At 37.5% G+C, this 20,144-nt stretch overlaps 1 long non-coding RNA gene across 1 annotated transcript in view; it reads left to right on the forward strand.

The window, feature by feature from the left end:
* The window catches only part of LOC118896692, a 149,534-nt gene extending 134,886 nt beyond the window's left edge, over window positions 1-14,648 (forward strand). The window contains exons 6-7 of the long non-coding RNA XR_005020250.1: window positions 12,618-12,791; window positions 13,207-14,648. This is a non-coding gene — a long non-coding RNA (uncharacterized LOC118896692). The remainder of the gene's footprint in view (window positions 1-12,617; window positions 12,792-13,206) is intronic.
* The last annotated feature ends 5,496 nt before the right edge of the window (window positions 14,649-20,144 follow it).

The following is a 20,144-nucleotide window of genomic DNA, read 5'->3' on the forward strand; positions in this document are numbered from 1 at the left end:
CTCGTTGCTGCATTGAGATCTATTTTTATAGTTTAATCAATGAACAGATTGGTATTATTATTAGCCTACACACCCAGGTAGGCAAGAGACAATTTTATTTTCCTCTAATGCGTATACATTTCTATTTAGAGTCCCCGCTTCTGCCACGGTGACAGAAATTTAGCCTTAGTCATTCTGGGGTTCCTCCCCACCCAGGGCTGCATCTCAGTTCCTCGAGTTTACTTAGTGCTGACCGTGGGGAGGTGTGAGCGCTGTAGCCCCTGTACAGGTTTCAGGTTGTTACAGAGACAACCCCAGTTCCCACCCACGTGATCCTGTCACATGGTCTCCTCTTTTCTCTGGTCGTATTCACGTCTGTACCCCCCCTACCCCCAGAGATCATGTCTCTTCTCCCCTCAGGCCAGGCTTTGAAAATCAGGTTTTAGGTGGACTTCCTGGCAGTCCAGTGGTTAAGACTCGTGGTTCCGCTGCAGGGGGCATGGGTTTGATCCCTGATCCGGGAACTCAGATCCCAAAAGCTGCGTGATATGGCAAAAAAAAAAAAAAAAAAAAAAAAAAAAAAAAAAAAAAAAAGAAACCAAAAGAACAAACAAAAAATCATTAAAATCTTGTTTAAGGGAGAAGCACTGTTCCTTTAAACTGAAATTTTTGCCGTGGAAACTCCCCCAGTACTTGTCTTTCTGTCCCACCAGCACTTCAGCTCACACACCAAAACCATGAAGACTCCTCTGCTTCTGCTTTCAGCCCTGTGAGGCCTCCCACCCTAGTGACCAGCACACTATGTCCTGGATTCCTGAGTAAAGGATGGATGAGGTGTGGGTGGGGATAGAGAACAAGAAACATCCACCCAGAGCAAAAAACTAATTGGACCGCAAGCCTTGAGCTAAACAGCTTGCAAAAACTGTGATGGTCTTAGAGGCCAGGGTTTTATCTTAAATATCCAAATGAATTCTATAGTCATAAAACATTCATAAAACATACATACTCAATGTAAAAATGCTTCAAGATACTTTCAATAAAAAATTACACATGCCTACAATCTTGAAGCAAAAAGGAAGCATCTAGAAAGATGTTACATGTTGTGTTATGCATCCCAGGGTGCCCTAGCGCATTTCAGACAGAGATATGGGAGCAATCCCAAGAAAACCCCAGTCCAGTCCAGGTTACATGTGGCAATAGTGTTGGGAGGAAAGTGGTGAAATATGACACCAAACACATGAAAGAAAGGCCATGTTCGCCAGGAAGAGAATTAATAAACCATGAGACTAATTTTAGGAACGATATCAAAACCAAGATCATTCTTAGCTTCCAAAGATAAAAGAGAGGTACTCTTTTCATGTAACCTTTTATTTTCTCTCCTCTCCATGAAACATCTTTGCTGCAAGCTGTCGGCCAACCTTCTATTATAATGAAAGTTACTTTATTTACTCTTGCAGTAATATAAAAAAGCAAGCTTTTAGAAGAAAATTATACCTCCTGATTTTTAATACAGAATTGAAATGAGATGATATCAATGAAGGAATTAAAAGTATTCCTGATTTCAGAATACCCGGATATAATATTCACTTGCCTTGAAAATCACAGTGAAAGGGAAACATAAACGAGGAGAACGGGACACTTTAAAAAATAATTAAGGCCTTACTCTGACTTGATTGCCTTTATCTTAAAACCACGTTATTTTCTAGCAAAGGATAATCAGACTTGCTGCTAAAAATAATGTGAAGAGTCCACATTCCAGAGAGTTTGCCTAAGACAGTGAGGAAGTTCTATGGCTTCTGAGACTTGTAGGCAGAGGTAAACCTAAGAAAGCGGGATTTATGTAACAAATAGAAACCAGCCAGCACTTACGTGTGGATGAGAGAGAAGCAGCTCATTAGTAAGCCTGGAACGTCTGGTTTCAAAGGCACAGAGAAAACAGTGAGACCCATTGCCTTCAGAAGGCTCTGAACTACCAGAAATAGTGATTACTTGTGTCCCATCGTTCTGGAGCAAGTAGATGGCTTTCTGAAAAAAAACCAACCAAGTCTATTTCATAAGTCTTTTCGTGCTAAGATGGAAGAGGAAAATGCCTTCCCAGGGTGAGTACTTGTAGAGGGAAGGTGGAGGCCTGGAGCCAGTCAAGCATTGAGAAGGATGTGATGGGCGAAGACCCAGGTTCACTGACAGCTCCGTGGGACAAAACCTTCTCAGCCGCATTTCCATGAAGAAGACGAATATGAAAGAACCAAAGCATGGAGTTAAGCCTCTCTGTTTCAAAATAAAATGTTGAGTCTCCAAAAAGGCTAAAGTTTTCTTCTCTGAGTTGAGACAGACATTCACGTCACAGGCAGCCCAAAGTTCTCCTAGAGGCTTCTTAAACTGTATTTTGGTTAAGGACCAGCTCCAGCGATACTGGTGCTCAGGGCTTTTTGTTTGTTTGTTTGCTAGCAGTGAATGCACTTAGGTTTACGTCTCTGTCCTGACTCTCTCTGGGTGTGCTGTTGGCAGATGCTTCTACAGAGCGTGGAAGATGGAGGGCTGCCTTTACCAGTCAAATCTTTTCTAAACGAAACTGTGCCGAATTCAAACAACTCTCAGAGTTCAGGGCTCCACGAAGAGTTCTAGGTAGATATCAATCGTAAATGGGGAAAAGAGTGAAGAAAGGAGTAAAAGGAAAAAAAAAACCCCAGCTCTGAGGAGCTGGCATATTATCCCTTTGAATTAACCATAGCTAATAGAGCAGACAAATCAGTGTTTTCTCCCCACAGCTTGGGATCGCCTGCATCTTTCCTCATCATGATATTGTTTTGCAGTGAAGTAGTGTGACACGACACACTAGTTAAAAGCGACAACAGATAGGTTTTCCCAACTCTTCTCTTTATCACTGAATCATGGTAACCTGTGAGCTCAGCCTCAGTTGAACATTAGCCACAAGCGTTGGGGATCCTAACGATTACTTTGTAAAAGGGATTTAATAACATATTATCTAACTGAAGCCAGGTGACCGGACTGTACAATCACCCATGACCCCTTTTGGTACCAAAGGTCGGCATCTATTTTTTTCAAATGCTGTGATTAACTCTTTGGGAAGAAACTTAAACAAGAAAGGTCCTAGAAAGTAGTACATTCTTCTTAATACTTAAGGGTATGAAGCTAATGTAGGTTGCAGGGTCAGTGCAGGTGGAGGGGAGAACACATTTTTTCTTGTGTTCTAAGGGTTGGAGATACGGTGAACAAAACACAGAAACCTCGCTTTTACGGAGTGTACATCACACACACACATGCACACACACACACACGTATTAAATACTCCAGAGATAAATAAATCGAAATAAAGGAATAGAGAGTGATGGCAGGAGTGATATTTCAGATACAGTGTGTGTGTGGGGGTCTCTCTCAGGAGGTGACATTTGAGCAGAGACTTAGATGAAGGGGAGGGGGAGACCGTCAAGTTCTAGGAGAAGGATGTTCCAGGCTGGAGAACTGAGATGTACAAAACCCCTGAGAACCCCTGCTGGGCTGGGGGAGCGGAACCATTTACTGATCCGGGAAAGGCTGGAAGAGGAGCAGGGCAGGCCAGGATCCAGGAATCAGGAGTTCTGCTGTTAACATCTGACGTTTGAGAGGCCCCTGAGGCATCCAAGGGAAGGTGTTGAATAGGCAGCTGGAAATCTGAGTCTGGTATTTGGGGGAAAGGCTGAAGCTGGAGATAAAAATTAGGGCATCACTAATGTGGAGATCATACTTCAAGCCACAGGATTAGATGATTTGTTGGGAGTAAGGCAGAAAGAAAACAGTGGAGAGTCCAAGACTGGGTCCCCAGGGTCACCCACATCTGGAGGCAGAGAGACAAATGTGTGCAGAGAAGACACAGGTGAATGGCCTGCTTTCAGGTAGTAGGTCTGTATAATCCAGGGGAAATAGCTGGGATTTAATCGTGAGGATTTCATTAGCAGTAGTGAATTCAAAACCTCAGAAGCCCTTTACAGGGATTCCTTTTCAAATATATCAATCAAATGATAACCTCATTAAAAACAAATCCCAAGTGGTCCACTGACCTAGCATGATATGACATAGAGCTACCTCAGAGTTGGAAAGAACTTAGCAGTAGTCTGCAGAGTTGCAGGATAACATCAAGATGACACTAAAAGCACTTTTAATGTGAATATTAAAAGATTAATGTATACATGCAAGTAATAAAGTTGGGATCCACAATTTCCCTCCTTAGCCAGGTGAGTTAAGATCTCTTGAATTGTGTTTTTTAAAATTATTTTTATTTTTAAGCATATATTTTTAAAATTAATTAATTAATTAATTTTTGGCTGCGTTGGGTCTTTGTTGCTGTGCGTGGGCTTTCTCTAGTTGTGGCGAGCGGGGGGCTACTCTTCGTTGCGGTGCGCGGGCTTCTCATTGCGGTGGCTTCTCTTGTTGCGGGGCATGGGCTCTAGGTACTTGGGCTTCAGTAGTTGTGGCACGTGGGCTCAGTAGTTGTGACTCACAGACTCTAGACCACAGGCTCAGTAGTTGTGGCGCACGGGCTTCAGTAGTTGTGGCACACGGGTTCAGTAGTTGTGGCTCGTGGGCTCTAGAGCGCAGGCTCAGTAGTTGTGGCACACGGGCTTAGTTGCTCTGCGGCATGGGGATCCTCCCGGGCCAGGGATCGAATCCGTGTCCCCTGCATTGGCAGGCAGATTATTAGCCACTGCACCACCAGGGAAGTCCCTCTTGAATTGTGTTTTGTTCCCATATTTTAGGAGACATTAAAAAGAAATTTACTTAGAAAAATATTCTTTACCCCAGTAGAAACATAGCAAAGGATATATCCAGACCAATCACAAGGGAGAACAAAAGGAGTAATAAACTCCAGTAGTAATCAAGTAAAGACCAATTAAAATGAGAAACCAATTTTAATATTTTGGAGTGACAATGGTTTAAAAAGATAAGTGTATGTGCACTCACATACATTATTGGTGGGAATGTAACTTAGAACAACTTTTCTAGATTGAAATTCAGTAGTCTATTAAAAGCCTTAAAATACTTGTATTCTTTTTGAGAGTAATTCCGCTTCCAGGAATTTATCTTAAGAACGTATTTTGAGCTAGGTACTAAAAGTATTTATTGCAGCAATATTTGTAAAGATGAAAAATTAGAAATAGCCTAAGATTACAGTGGTAAGGGAATGGTTAAATAAATTATAGTATGTTCATATGATGTGATTTCTCTACATGTTTTGGAAGACTACTTCATGACATGGATAAATGTAAATCGTCTGCTACAAGAAAATAGCAGGTTACGGAATATTGCACACATTATGATATTAATTATATGTGTATGCACATGCATATACACAGGAAAAACCTGAAAAAACTTCTACCAAGACATTTATAGTGATTTTCTCTGAGTGATGAAATAGAGATGATTTTTAAATTCTCCAAATAACTTTTACATTTTATAAAGTTTCTACAATATTCATATATTACTCTTATATTTAGAACTTTAAAATTTATGAATATTTAGGAGGGAAAGATGCTCAGACACTTTTGCTTTCCTTTTAGTAACATATTACTATAAAATTAGTTCTCCTATTTACTGTTATTGGGCATTTGTAGTTTCAACCAAATAATTTTCATAAGTGAGTCATTTACACAGGGTTCTCTTTTCTTCTTTCAACTGGATGTCGTGACATTGACCCTGCCCGCTACTTGATGATAGCAATCTATCATTACTACATTACATCATAGTCACACTTTAGACCATAAGAAGAAAGTGAAAAATGGAAATAAGTTCAGTTAGCAGAGCTGAATTAGGTGATTCTAGATTCTTGCCATTGTATACATGCTAAACAGTATGGGACTGAATAACTATCTTGAATCAATTATTTTCTTCTTTCTATGTAGGTTCTAATCTGACAGTGCATTATAATGCCGGAGGATTTCTTAGGCCCGAAATTTCAATTCTGCAAACTCTCAACTTCAATCTGGAAATTGTTGTGGTAGGGAGGACACTAATTCCTAAGCTAGGAATTTCGATGGAGTAAAGTTCCATTCCTTGAATTAATGAATGGAAACCATTTGAGGAAGTCATGTGAAAAATATTGTAAAATTCATTATGGATATTGATGAGGGTGATGATCTATATAGAAGAGCTCAAACTTCTATGATAAAAATACGTATCTGTGTATGCGTGTTTGTTTAAAGTAGTTAACTGGCTAAGATGATTTTTTTTTTAGGTTTATAAATGGCATGTATGTAAAAGGACATTAAGTATCCTTTTTAAGACAGGATATTTCTGGCCTTAGAATAACTGTACAGAGACTCAGAAAAAAAATGTCAAAGTGGTAAAGTAATAGAAGCTACTCTATGTATAATTCAAGCAAAAAGAAAGCATCTTTTCCCAAATCACCACTAATGTACTGGTTTCCCTTGAATGACCCAGATAATTGCCATCATATTACATTTCATTTGGACTACAGAGACCTGACTTTTACATTTTGTCTTCTATGTAGAACACAGAGGGGGAATAAAAGCATATGCACCTCCCTTTACGGAATTTCCCAATGAAATTGCAAAGGAAGTAACTCACCCAAAAGTTGTAGCGTAAAGCAAAGACCTTAATTTCTGTCGGGCCTCTGAAAGAAGACTTAACTACATTGAAGGCAGGTTTTACTTTTTCTCTATTTACTGCCACACTATTTCCATCCATTTGGTGAGAGTCATCTGAGGGAAGCATTAGTGTTAATTAAACAAAAAGCAAAATATCTTTACAAGATTATAAATTAGTTTTAACACTTACCTGTTTTTAGAAGTTGCATTGCCAGGTCACTTTGATATTTCAGAAATTACTTCTCAAGTGTAAAAAAAGAATTTGAACCACACCATTGGTGTGATTTCAGAATGTTTTAGTGACTGAGGCTAAGGAAGAGTTATAAACTCTTTAAAGAGAATGCTGCAGCTTCAGACCTTGGAGGTGGGCTTGGTGCCGTGTACGTAACAAGAGTTATTACTCATGTCGGCTCTTCCAGGAAACACATGGGCCTTTTTTTGGCTGTCGTCACAACTGAATACTTGAATTACCCCTATCTGGTCTCTGATTGTTTACAATCTTCTCTTGAGGGTGCAGCACACTCCAATTGTACTTAAGACACATAAATCTCCCTTCAAAGTCTTGGGAGCCCTTGGGCTTCGGAGCCTAAAGTGCAACTGACACAGCGGCCTCTCAAATGTAGGTATTACACTTTGTTTAAATTATAGAACAATCTAGACTAAAGAATGAACTCTATGATAATTCAGCTAAAGAAAAGTATAACCACTGCTAAAAATAAACTGCTCGTAATCACCAGTGACCCTTATTTATTTGCGGCTTCCTTGAGGATACACTGGGGAGCAGTGATTTGCGACGCCACCCCATCGCCAGAAACAAACAGACAAAGCAAACTACAGATAGAACTTTACTTCTTAATCGCACTGGTTAATTGGAATTTTTCAGGTGGCTCCAACTTAGAGAAAAGTACAATTTGTGAGGTTCATGAAAGCTTACCCGCCTTGATTCAACCTTTAAATGCTTAAATTCCAACAGCTTCAAGTATTCCTTATTTCCGCCATGTATCTCCTCATTTCCCTAATGTATCATTTCCATCACAAAACTGCACATTTGGCATTTTTTTAAATCACAAATTATAATTCTGCACTAAAACTTGCAATAAATCAAACTGAGTTGAGCCCCATACATCTTTTGTTTGGCTGGAACTATTCTAGTGCTTAATGAAAGTTGCTTTGGCTGACGCCTTAGTGCCTTAATTTGTCTGGCCACAGTGGTTGGTTTCTGTCTTTTCCAGAAAATGGCTCTGTAGCCAGTGTTTTTTATTTATGTTGCTTCATAGCCATTGCATGCTTTGTTTTACTTGGAAGCTTATTTTCTTTTGGCTTTGCCTACCAGCAGATCATTTCTCACTTTCTGACTTTATCATCTTTATTATAACAATTTGGTGGTGGGGGGGGGATACATGTGTCTGTATACCATCATCAAAACACTTCTTTTAGTATTTGGATTAATGCCAAGACTTTTGATAGACATTTCAAAATGAAGCTAATACTTGAAAGAGCCTTTCACTTAGTTGATACAAATGTTACCTTTCGTATGAGTTAAGTGTGTCATGCTGAGTAATATGGTTAATTAACATCTGCAGATTCATGTCAAAAACTTACTGCTGTCTGAACTTTTCATTAGTCATTATTTCAAGAGAATTAGTGGCACCCTTGCACTCAAGACATAACTGCAGTAACAATTAATTCTGGTTTATTTTTTGCTGTGGTTGGCTAAATACTCGTTGTGTTGACACTTCTATTCCCAGCTTGTTGGCTTATGTATCTGAGCAAAGGTAGTTGTATGGGAGATGTCTGGGAGGGTATTAATGGCTGCTGAATTTAAGTGAAGACTATAATACAAAAACATAAGAAATAAAAAGACAACTTGTATACTGATTATCTTCTTTTTTCCCCCTTAACTTTAACAACACATTATCTTTTATATTTGGAATATAATTGAGGGGCAAGAAGCTACAAGAATTAGTAGAGAAATGCATGCTTAATAATTAATTTAGAATTAATAGAGAGATGCTTGCTCCCCGAGGCATTCACTTGGGACCTAAGAAAGGCTGTATTAAATCTAAAGCAAAACAGCTACTCTAGACTCCTCCTAACAAATCTTAAAAAGAACGTTTAACAAGATCAAATTGATCCTCAAGGAATTTAACTACCTGCCCAAACAAAGTACAATACTTTTTTTTTGGCTATAAGGCATGTGGAAGTTTCCCACCAGGGATTGAACCCGTGCCCCCTGCATTGGAAGCGCGGAGTCTTAACCACTGGACCACAAAGGAAGCATACAATACTTTTTATTTTTTAAATTTTTTAAATAAAAAAATTTTTGGCCACTCCTCATGGCATGCGGGATCTTAGTTCCCCAACCAGGGATCGAACCTGTGCCCCCTGCAGTGGAATCATGGAGTCCTAATCACTGGACTGCCAGGGAACTCCCAATACTTTTTAAAGGAAAACAACAGAATTCAGACACTTAATGTATTAGTCAAGATTCTCCAGAGAAACACAACCAATTAACCCACTTGACCTAGTTCACATTTATAAAAGATTACACCTAACGATGACAGAACACACATTCCTTTCAGATAAGTGTAGAATATTCATGAAGTTAGGCATATACTGGGTCAAAAAACAAATCTCAATAAACTTTGAAAGACTGAAATTTTATAGAGTTTATGATCATAATAGAACTAAACTAGAAATAAGTTACAGAAAGATATCTGGAAAATACAAAAATACATGGAAATTCAACAACATACTTTAAATAATCCATGGGTCAAAGAGGTGATCTCAAAGGGAATCAGAAAAATTTTTGAATTGAATGACAATGAAAACATCCTATATCAAATTAGTGGGATGCAGCTAAAATGGTGTTTAGAGGGAAATTTATAGCATTAAATGCTTGTGCTAGAAAAGAATACAGCTGTAAATCAATAATATAAGTTTTACTTTGAGAAACTAGGCCAGAGAAGAGAAAATTAAACCCACAAATTTTGCATACAATTTCAGGTGGTTTTTTTGAGTCCCATCATGCACTTTGGATTAAAATTCCCTGATCCTTAATGATATATCTTAGATTTGTATCCCATCCTAGACCTCTTTCTTGAGCCCCAGAATTTCATGTTTAAGTGCTTTCAGGACATCTACAGTTCAGTATTTCACAGACCCCTAAAAATCAAAAGTTACGAAAGGTAGTAAATTAACTCCTTCTCCCTCCCCCTTTCTTCCTCCCCCCCTGCCCACTCTTCCTTTTTCCTCTTCTAAACCTAAACCAACGAATGGTGCCACTACCCACTCAGCTGCCCATATATCAAAATCTTGGGTATCTTCCCCCTCCCTCACACATCTAATCAGTCATGAAATCCTGCTTATTGCTTATTATTATTATCAATCACCTAATACTAAATCCACCTAAAACTCCCTCAAATGCACACATTTTTCTCCCTTTCTGCTGCTACTGTCCCAGAGTGGGTCACCAACATTTCCTGGGTAGATTATATAATAGCTTCTTCCTAACTTACCTCCCCCGAAGTCTGTCCTACACATCCACTTTCACTAGGCAGTCAGGGGGATATTTCCAAAAGGCTAATGTCACACCCTGTTTATAACCTTTCACTAGCTCCGCTCTGTTCTTGGGTTTAATTCCAGTGTCTTCCACATGGATTATAAGATCCTTCATGATTGGGACCCTACTTATCCCAAGGACCTTTCTCTCTCCTCCTGTTCTGCTGTTAACTTCCTGTTCTACCCATGATGGACTTCTCCCTGTCCCCTCAGTTTCATGCTTGCTCTTTCTTCCAGGCCTTCAAAGATGCTGTTCCTTCTGTCTGGGATATTTTTCCTAACTTTTTCCCTTTGCACCCTTATGTCCAATGCTCTCCACATTTTATTAGATCATCCTTATTCATTCTTTAGACCTGTAGTCTCATGGTTATTTCTCTGTCAGGTCTTCCCTGATCTTCCTTTTACTGCCTTTCTGTCTTCGCCTCCAATGGATCAGTGTCCCTGCTGAGACTCTCATTACATTTTATCATCTGAACTGTAATTTCTTACTTGTGTATCTTCCCTACTAGACTGTGATATAATGTTTGTCCTTGTAGATACGATTGTGGTGCCTTCTTTTTGACAATCTATGGTCAGGCAGGAAGGATTCTGGAATTCTTAAAGTAGCTGGGAAAATATATGACAAAAATAGTGTAGTATAAAGTAAGACTGGTAGACATTCAATGAATACTTGTACAATTAATATCCTTTATCTGTGATTACATATTGTCATATGCCACTATCAAAACCTATGCTCTTACAGATTTTTTTCCTCTATTTTATTAACAAGGAAAATATAACTTTTTTGTTAATAAGTGTTGGTGCTGTGTTGGGTAGATTAAGAAGAACAATTAAATGTCCATTGAGTTTTCTCTCAATTTTCTGTATATTTTATTATATTTTTCTTTCACTGAGAGGATTCCAAGCATAGAGTTATGGATATTTGCTTGAGAATCTATGATGCAAAGACCTCAGCATCCCAACTAAATGAAAAATTGATGGGTTTCATCTGTGCTAAGTCATTTTGCCCGTCTTTCATTTTTTTGTATTATTAAATTGTAATTGCCCATTCTCTCCGGCCTCTTTACCAGGAACATTCAAATGGTCAGTACTAAAATTACACCATGCCATCACCAAATGTCCAGTACCAGATCCTTATTAGGCTAATAACAGATCCGTTAGAGATTAGAAGGGGTCAGTGTGCCCTTCTGGCATGGCTCTTGTACACTGTACTCTATGTAGTGGAAAAACAAAATCATTAAAATACAGTTATACACAATTAGTCATTAAACCATGTTGTAAACATTTGGCTCATTTAACTAGTCTTGGTTGGCTGGATTTGTTTGCCAAGTTACACTGATTAAAGTGGCAAAGAATTATGGGATGATCTAAAATAACCAATAGTTATGTGCTCATAATTTTAGTTTTCTTTATAATACGGTAGGAAGGAAATCAACAGTAAAATCAATGTGGTCAGCATTGATGAGCTGTATTATTGTATCAGCCTTAACCACAAATATAACACCCTTAGAAGTGTTCTGTTCGTCCATAACCGTCCAGCTCTAAGGAGGAAAAGAGGTGTCAGTCATATGGAAGACACGTGGCATCCAGGCATAATGATGTTTCACAGGTATTTAATTTCCCATACATATAGTATTCTAATAAGAGACTATTACCAACAGATTAAAGCTTTTATTTTTTAATAGATCTGAGCATTTTAGTCTGATGTGGCTTTTTTTTTTTGGTAGTTTTTTTGCTCATTTTGGTCAATGATCAGGTCATTGATGTTATTCACTCATTCATTTAATCCTTGAACTTTTATTTATTTAGTATACATCAGGGAAAGTGCGGTTGAGGCTCCAGAGATGAATAACACACAATGTATGAAGTCAAGGGGGTAGAGCTATAGGTTGAGGTGTGGTGCTCTTTGCATCTGTGTGTGTCTACGGGGCTCCCTTCTCTCTGAGAGGCTCCCTGGCCTCCATCTGAGGAGTCCCTTTGACCTGGTGTCTCTCTCTGGAGCCGTGCGGACATGGTAGGGGAATGCCCGAGGCAACTCTGGCTTCTCTGATTTGGATGCTTTTCCCTTTAAAGTATTCAGAGGATTTCATGCCTGGCTCTGGGTTATCATTTTTCCTCAAATAAATATTCTAATTACCCTTAGGTCTCTACTGATCTTTTACTTATTTTAGAAAGAAGCTTCACTGATGCATTACATTTGTTGCTATGTAATGGCAAGCAATACTGTCATTATGATTGCTACCATCTGTACAAAATGAGGAGAGGAAAAAACATACAATAGGGCTGAAGATTCAGAGCCTCTCCCCACAATCGACAAGGGCTCATATTGGGACATTGCCTCTAATTTGGTCCAACCCACATGCTAACAGGGTAGCTAGATTTCTCTGGGCTTTTAAAATTTTGTTTTGTTTTGTGACTTAAAGGTTTTTTGCTTTTCCTTCTGGGAATAGAAATATGTTTTCTTCCATTTTACAGGCAAACCACTTCAATAGAACGTGGCTGGCAGCCATGTGGTCATATATGAATCCAACAATTAATTTAGCAAAGAAAACTGCTTGTAACAAGTTTTGAATTTGCCATACCAGGTAGTACTTTGATGATAAATGAGGAGACGATTGCCAAGAAAGTGACAGTAACATTAATAAAAAGGTATGTTCCCTTTACTCGTTTAATGATAGTCAAATTGTTAGTTGCCACCTGTTTGAAGTGAAGTCCATGGCATTTGTAGGAGGTACTTAACACTTTTTACGTATAATTTTATAGCAAAAATATGGTGTTAATTTTCAAGCAGCTTACAGTCTAGTAAACTTTTGAATGAGGGCTTGTATTACCCTTATCTGGAACTTCTAGGTCTAGACTTTGGGTTGGCATGGCTTCTAGAACTGGCTTTATGACTGTATTTCACTACCAGTGATCTAGCCAAAGTTAGTAAGTGTGGAGTGGCTTAAAGATGGCAAAACAACACAAAGGAAAAGTCAAGTTAACTGAACACAGTAGAATCTCATAAAGGGTTATTAGGAATCTGGGGGAAGTAGCTCATACCAGTTTTTGTTCTATCTCACAGATCGTCTCCTCCCTGGATGGTTCCTGCAGCTCTGACGTTTGTAGAATCAAAGCTTTTGCCACCCAGTCGTCACTTCCCACACTCAGGGAGCACAGATGGTGCGCGGTTAAGCCCCTGTCCTTTTACAGTTCCTTGGCATCAGGAGTGGATAAAAGGGAAAGCAAAACTGTCAGGATACTGTGTGAATTTTGCTTACATTTTACTGAAAGATAACTGCTTAACCTCTGTCTAGGGAAATTAAATATTCCATAGCCTTGCATAGACATGTGAGGTGCATATTTATAGTTACATGAACACTATGATGAATATTTCCTCTGGAGAAATCTGCAACAGTCTGTTTATATTTAATTTTATCAGCTATTTTCGGTAAGGTTACTACTTACACAGTTAGATATTTATTGCATGTATCATAAAAATTTTGGTTGAATTTATGAACTGAAACGTGTGGTCAGGTTCCAAAATTATACTACAATTCAAATTAATAGGCTATTATAGATATGATGATGGTTGCAGAATTATCCACAATGCACCAACAGGTCTGACTTCTGGAAGGAGATATGAACATGTCCTTGAAATATTTTACAAGTAGGGATAAGAGGGAATCCTAGCCCTCCCCTTCATTATATGAGAATGGAATTAGCAAATAAAGGTTTTTTACCACTAAAATGTATATATAATGCTATTACATATTTCCAAGTATGAAGCATGACAGCCAACGGCAACCAGTAAAGTTGTACAAACATGAGGTCAGAGGAAAAAGATCAGAAATGTGTCCTAGCGTTGTTTCCTTTTGGTCCAGCTTTTACATGCACACGATTAATGCACAGGGGTCAAGTGCTAGATAGGGTTAAATAATGAGACTACCATTCTTTCAAAGCTGTTCTCCATGAATCTCTAGACTTTCAAACAGTTTGGCCTGGTGTGACTCTTTCAATATGCAGAAGTCATGACATGACCCAGGAAGTTTACCAAAACGTTTGTACTGTTTTATTTAGCCTGGTATCCAGTCTTCCAGGGCATTTACAAAACAGTATGAATTCCTTAGAGGATACCCAAAAGGAACTATTTACATCAAGAGAGAGAAGCTTAGGAAAATTTTAGAAAAGGATTAAAATATGCAGTAAACATTAATTTCTCTGCAAAAACCTGTTTTTTACACTAATTATTTCATCTAACTTTGAATTTGAATTCAGACTTGGGGGCAAATAGTCAGATTTTATACTTCAAAACATAATCACTTTTTATGGCTACAGGAGAATTATTGTAACGGGAAGAATTTCTGATATGGAAGAAAATCACATGGTATTGTAATAGTCTTATTCTGATTTAACAGAGATACCCAAATTTAGACTCTGTTCTTGACTTGTACTTGGTTCAAACTCTTTAATTCTTTTATGACTATCTTCATGTATAAAATGGAAAAAGCAATAATTTCAACTTGTCTTTTGGAGCTTTTGTGAAAATTAATAAAATAAAAAGTAGAAAAATCAATCTTGGTTAATATTTGTTTTGAGAGGCTAACAGAACAATGTGATACCAACATTGTATCTAGTTGCAGCCCAAATTCTTCAGAAAGCAGTAGCTAATTTTCAGTGATACTCCTGGACTTGTCACATCTTGGTAGGAATTTATATTGAAATGGGTTAGAAGAATAAACTTCAAAAGGATGAAGAAACATCCTTCACATGCCATCAGAGTGTTCTGTTTAAAATGCAAAGTTTACCATTTTACTTCGGCGTTAAAAATTCTTGAATTTTGAATCTTAATATGATGGAGAAATCTTTATGATTTCTCCATCATATTAAAGACAAACATAGTATTACATGATGCAGTTTTGATTATCCTTTTTCAGCTTTGGTTACCATCATCCCATTATGTACCCTGTACTTCACTTATACCAAACTTCATAGAGCTCCCTGAAAGCACCAAGCTCTCCCAAGCTTTCCTGTCTTCGTATATGTTGTTCCCTCTGCCATACCCTCCCCTCCGTCCATCACCAACCACGTGAACTTCTTTTCACCTTTCAAAGCTCAGCTTATATCACTTCCTCCTTGTACCTATTCCTGACCTTCCTACTGCCTGAAAGAAGGCCATATTTGTCTTATGTCTGTCTCCCAAATACTGTGGGCTCCTGAAGTATAGATTACCTATTCTATATACATTTGTGTCTCTAGAGCCTAGCTCAGTGTTGCTGATTGAACAAATAAATAAAAGGATGAAACCTTGGTATGGATTATGCAGTGTCACTCTGGAAGCATCTGAAGTTAGGGACTCATAATAAATTAAACCACTCCACTCTTCTAAGGGTTGGAATCAGTTGAGAGATGGATTGAAAGATGGAGCCGAGAATCAGGCACTTGAAGATCAAAGTGATGGCTTTGTTGCTGACAAAGGCTGGGTTCCGTGGTTTAGGTATGTGGTAATACTGGTTTTCCTAGTAGAACTCAAGATTAGACACAATACTTTCTCAGTCAAGGCAGCTCTGGACAACCACTGACCACCTTTGTATTGACCACCAACTTTACAGCATGACCAGCAGTAGAACAGAACACATGCATATGGTCAGATCTCAAAGAGGAAGAGGCGGAGAGCTGATTCAGACCTGCCTACTTTTTGTTCCAAAGCCATCAATCAGTTAAGTCAACCTCTCTTCCTTGGGAAAGAATTAGTGAAGGGGCAGAGCAGCCCAAAGTGTTGCTTGAATGAATGTCCTTCTACATGGGAACATGAAATCAGGGGAAAGTAAGCTTCCCTTATTTACCTTCTCCTAATGCTACTAAGGCTGTCTTTCTGCATATCCTTTCTCTGTTAATGGCATTACTCTTCCTCAGCGATTCACATATAAGTAGAGACACTATTCTAGTCTATAGCTCACATCCCCCAAAGAGTAATTGACGATGATCTCCAGACTATATTCTCTGTCCTATAATTAATTGCTGGTATCTTTTAATTTTTTAAATATAAAAGAAATACCTGATTACTTTGAAAATTACAACAGATTTAGATATATAAAAATAAGCCTCCTTAAAAGTATCTTAATCTTCCAGCCTTTTTCCCTGTCTGGAGATAACTATTATTCATATATGTGTCTCCAGACATTTTTCTAGACATTTATTCATGCTTAGACATAAAGGTTTTTAAAAACCACAAATAATAATAACTGATAGACATCTTCTTATGTCATATTTTGTTTACGTAATTCTTTTTAACATTCTATGAATGAATGTTTCATAATTTATTTCAGCGCTCCCCTCTTGCTGGATAGTTAGGTTGTTTCCAATTTTTTTACTACTACAAAGAATAAAGTTTCTATACACCCATCTGCCTTATTGTTCCTGTAAGAGAGATTCCTATAAGTAAAACTGTTGAGTCAAGAATCTTGTGCATTATAATTTCGACAGACATTTCCACATTGTGCTTTAAAAGTCTATACTAACAATATATTAAGTTTCCATTTCCCAAAATGTATGGACCCTGGATATTATCAGTCCTTGGAGTTTTTACCAGTTGAGCAGGTAAAACATCTTCTCATTTTAATTCCATTTGCTTTATTATTTATGAAGTTGTACATGATTTTGCAAGGTTATTAGTCTTCAGTACTTCCTCTTCTGCCAGTTCATGATTTTTGCCCATTTTTCTTTAGTTTAACTTTTTCATATATTATGAATTTTAATTCTGTTTCTGCTAAATATGTTGCAAATATTTTCTTACAGAAGTGGCTTTCTCTTCACTTTGCATTATAGTTAACCTTTTACTGACAGATTTTATTGCCAACATTTTCATAGACTAAATTCCTTTATAATCATCACTCTCTTTTGGGAATTTCTATTTTGTTCCCCTGATCTATTTATCTATTCTTCATACTGTTTCAATTCTATAGCAGCAGTACTTAATAACAATAATCTCTAATATTTATTGAAACTTTAATAAGCACCTGGCATCATTGTACTAATCTTCACAACTACCATATGTGGTAATTAACATTATTATCACCATTCTACATATTAGGGAACTGAGGTCCAAGTAGGCTAAGTAACTTGCCCAGGGTTACGAGCTAGTAAACAGCTGAGAATTGCCTATCCATGGTCAATTTTTTTGTTTTGTTTTGTCTGCATTGGGTCTTCATTGCTGTGTGTGGGCTTTCTCTAGTTGCAGTGAACAGGGGCTACTCTTCATTGCAGTGTATGGGCTTCTCATTGCGGTGGCTTCTCTTGTTGCAGAGCACGGGCTCTGGGCACGCGGACTTCAGTAGTTGTGTCTCGCGGGTTCTAGAGCGCAGGCAGTAGTTGTGGAGCATGGGCTTAGTTGCTCCGTGGCATGTGGGATCTTCCTGGACCAGGGCTCGAGTCCCTGTCCCCTGCATTGGCAGGTGGATTCTTAAGCACTGCACCACCAGGGAAGTCCCAGTCAGTGTTCTTAAACACTATACCATGAGCACTTTCATAGGTAAATAGAATGCATTGACAATTGGTATTGCAAGTTGTTCCTCAATGCTGTTGTATTTTACAATTTTTTTATGAGTTTACTCTAATGGGTAAATTTTATAATCACCTTGTCAGTTTCCATAAAAAGTTCTGTTGAGTTTTCAATAATAATTTTTTTGAAAGTTTAGATTACCTTGAGAAAGAAATGTCATTGTCATGGGCTGAATTGTGCCCCCCACTCCCCACCAAATCATATCCTGAAGTCCAACCCCTAGTACCTCAGAATGTGACTGTATTTGGAGACAGAGCCTTTAAAGAGGTGATTAAGTTAAATGAGATCATTTTGGGGGCACTGATCTAACATAAATGGTGAGATTTTGAAACAAGCAGATTCAGAGGGAAGAACACATGAAGACCAAGGAGAGAGGCCTCAGAAGAAACTAACCTTGCTGACACCTTGATTTTGGATTTCTATCCTCATAACTGTGAGAAAATAAATTTCTGTTGTTTAGCTGCCCAGTCTGCAGTACTTTGTTCAGTCACATAATCATGTCATAATTTATTGTCTTCTCATCTAGTGGGGTGTTATGACTTTTAATTTATTCAGTCCTTTTAAAGATTCTTCAGTTAGATATACATGTTTTCTTCAAGACTACATGAACTTTTTTGTTAGTCTTGTCCCTATTCATTTTATTGCTTTCTGTTACTCTAGAAAATTGGATATTTCTTCCATTATATTTCTAATTGATTATTAATTGTTATATATTTATATTTTACCTGGCTACCTTACTGGACTCTTTTATTAGTTTTAGTAATTTTTCAGTTGTCCTTGTGTCTTAAGGCAGACAAACGTATACTATGCAAAGAACGGCAGCTTTGTTTTGATTCTTGATTTCCAACGTGTACAGTTCACTTTTCTTGTTTTATTGCATTGGCTGGAATGTTTCAAAATAAGCTTGAATAATAGTGATGATAGTGAGTGTCCTTGTCTAGCTCCTGATTTCATTTGGCAATCCTTAATTATTATATTTATCACAGGTTTTTATATAACGTTTAAGTTATAACTTTTCTAGGCGTCTTATTCTCTCCCTTTATCAACAAAAGTAATTACAGGACATGCTTTACCAGAAATTTTCAAAATAAACCTATGGGTTTTCTCCTTTTATATGTTAATATGGTGAATTGAATGAATAGATTTATAAATTTAAACCATCTTTAAATTCTAAGAATAAACCTGTGTGTTTATTGAGCATTCTTCTTGTAATTTACTGGGAGATTTGAATTATTAATATTTTACTCATGAATTTTTCAGAAAATGTGTGTATGGATAAACTTTCCAAGTCATTGTAGGACTGAAGATTAATTTGCCTAGATTAATAGATGTGAATATTTATTTATTTATTTATTATCAGTAAAGTTCTTTTAAGTTTACTAGTTGCCTTAATTTAATCAACTAATACTTCATTTCTTCTTAGTAAGCAATACGTTCATGACCTTCTTAGAATATTAGTGTAATATACTCAAAGGGGAAAAACTGGGGTTTTAGAAGTAGTTGGAAATGCTAAGACAGAGTTCATAAAATTCATTAAAATTACCATAGATGTGAATAATAATTTAATTTGATATAGAATTCTAGGCTCAAAATAACTTTGAAGACATTGGTCCAGTATAGTCTGGTATTCAGTATTGTAGAAAAGGAATTAGAGGCCAGTCTAATCCTCTCAGATTAGAAAAAACTCACAATTTGATGTGAATCACAGCAAAAATGGATTAGTGTGGAAGCTTTTAGACTTTATATGAGCTATTTTGTTGTGCCTTACTTTTATACCCTATATGGTTTTCACTGTAATACATCCCTGCTAGGTAGGATGAAGTGAGAAAATTAATGTTTCATCGTTTTATTCAGTTAGCATAATCTAATGAAAGAGCACTAAACTTGGAAAGAATAAGAAATTCTTACTAGTGAATAGGAAGCAGATTAAAGATTGTACCACTTTGTCAATGCAGAAGTGAGGCCAGAATCCAGGTCTCTTAATTATGAGATGTATGAGATTCCTGTTAGGAAGTTTGCTGGAGCAAAGAAAAATTGGAACTTTTACTCAAATGATAAAAGGGCCCTGGCAACCGCTAATCACTAGAGGAAAAGCCAACCTGAAATGCACAGGTACTTTGACCTTTGCTCGTTCTGACTATGGCTTGGTTAGATTTGGAACTTTCAACCTTTAAAAATATTTACCCCCTTTTTAATCATTGTCTACATATGTTTAAACAGTATTTGTATACATAAGACTCTGGAATCTCTATTATTTCCTGGGGATATTTAAAGTACTGATTTACACTAGAAACTCAGTTTTCCCGTATTTGTTGCCTGTATTCATTTTATCAATCTGGGAGTTATCTGTTGGACATGAATCTACTAAACTTGTGACAGAGATTACACCCACAGAATTTTTATTTATGAATAATTGGCTCCTGGATTTGTGAAACAGAACATGAATCTGATGGTCTTATTAC

Source organism: Balaenoptera musculus, chromosome 6, assembly GCF_009873245.2.
Source record: "Balaenoptera musculus isolate JJ_BM4_2016_0621 chromosome 6, mBalMus1.pri.v3, whole genome shotgun sequence".
Taxonomy (NCBI): domain Eukaryota; kingdom Metazoa; phylum Chordata; class Mammalia; order Artiodactyla; family Balaenopteridae; genus Balaenoptera; species Balaenoptera musculus.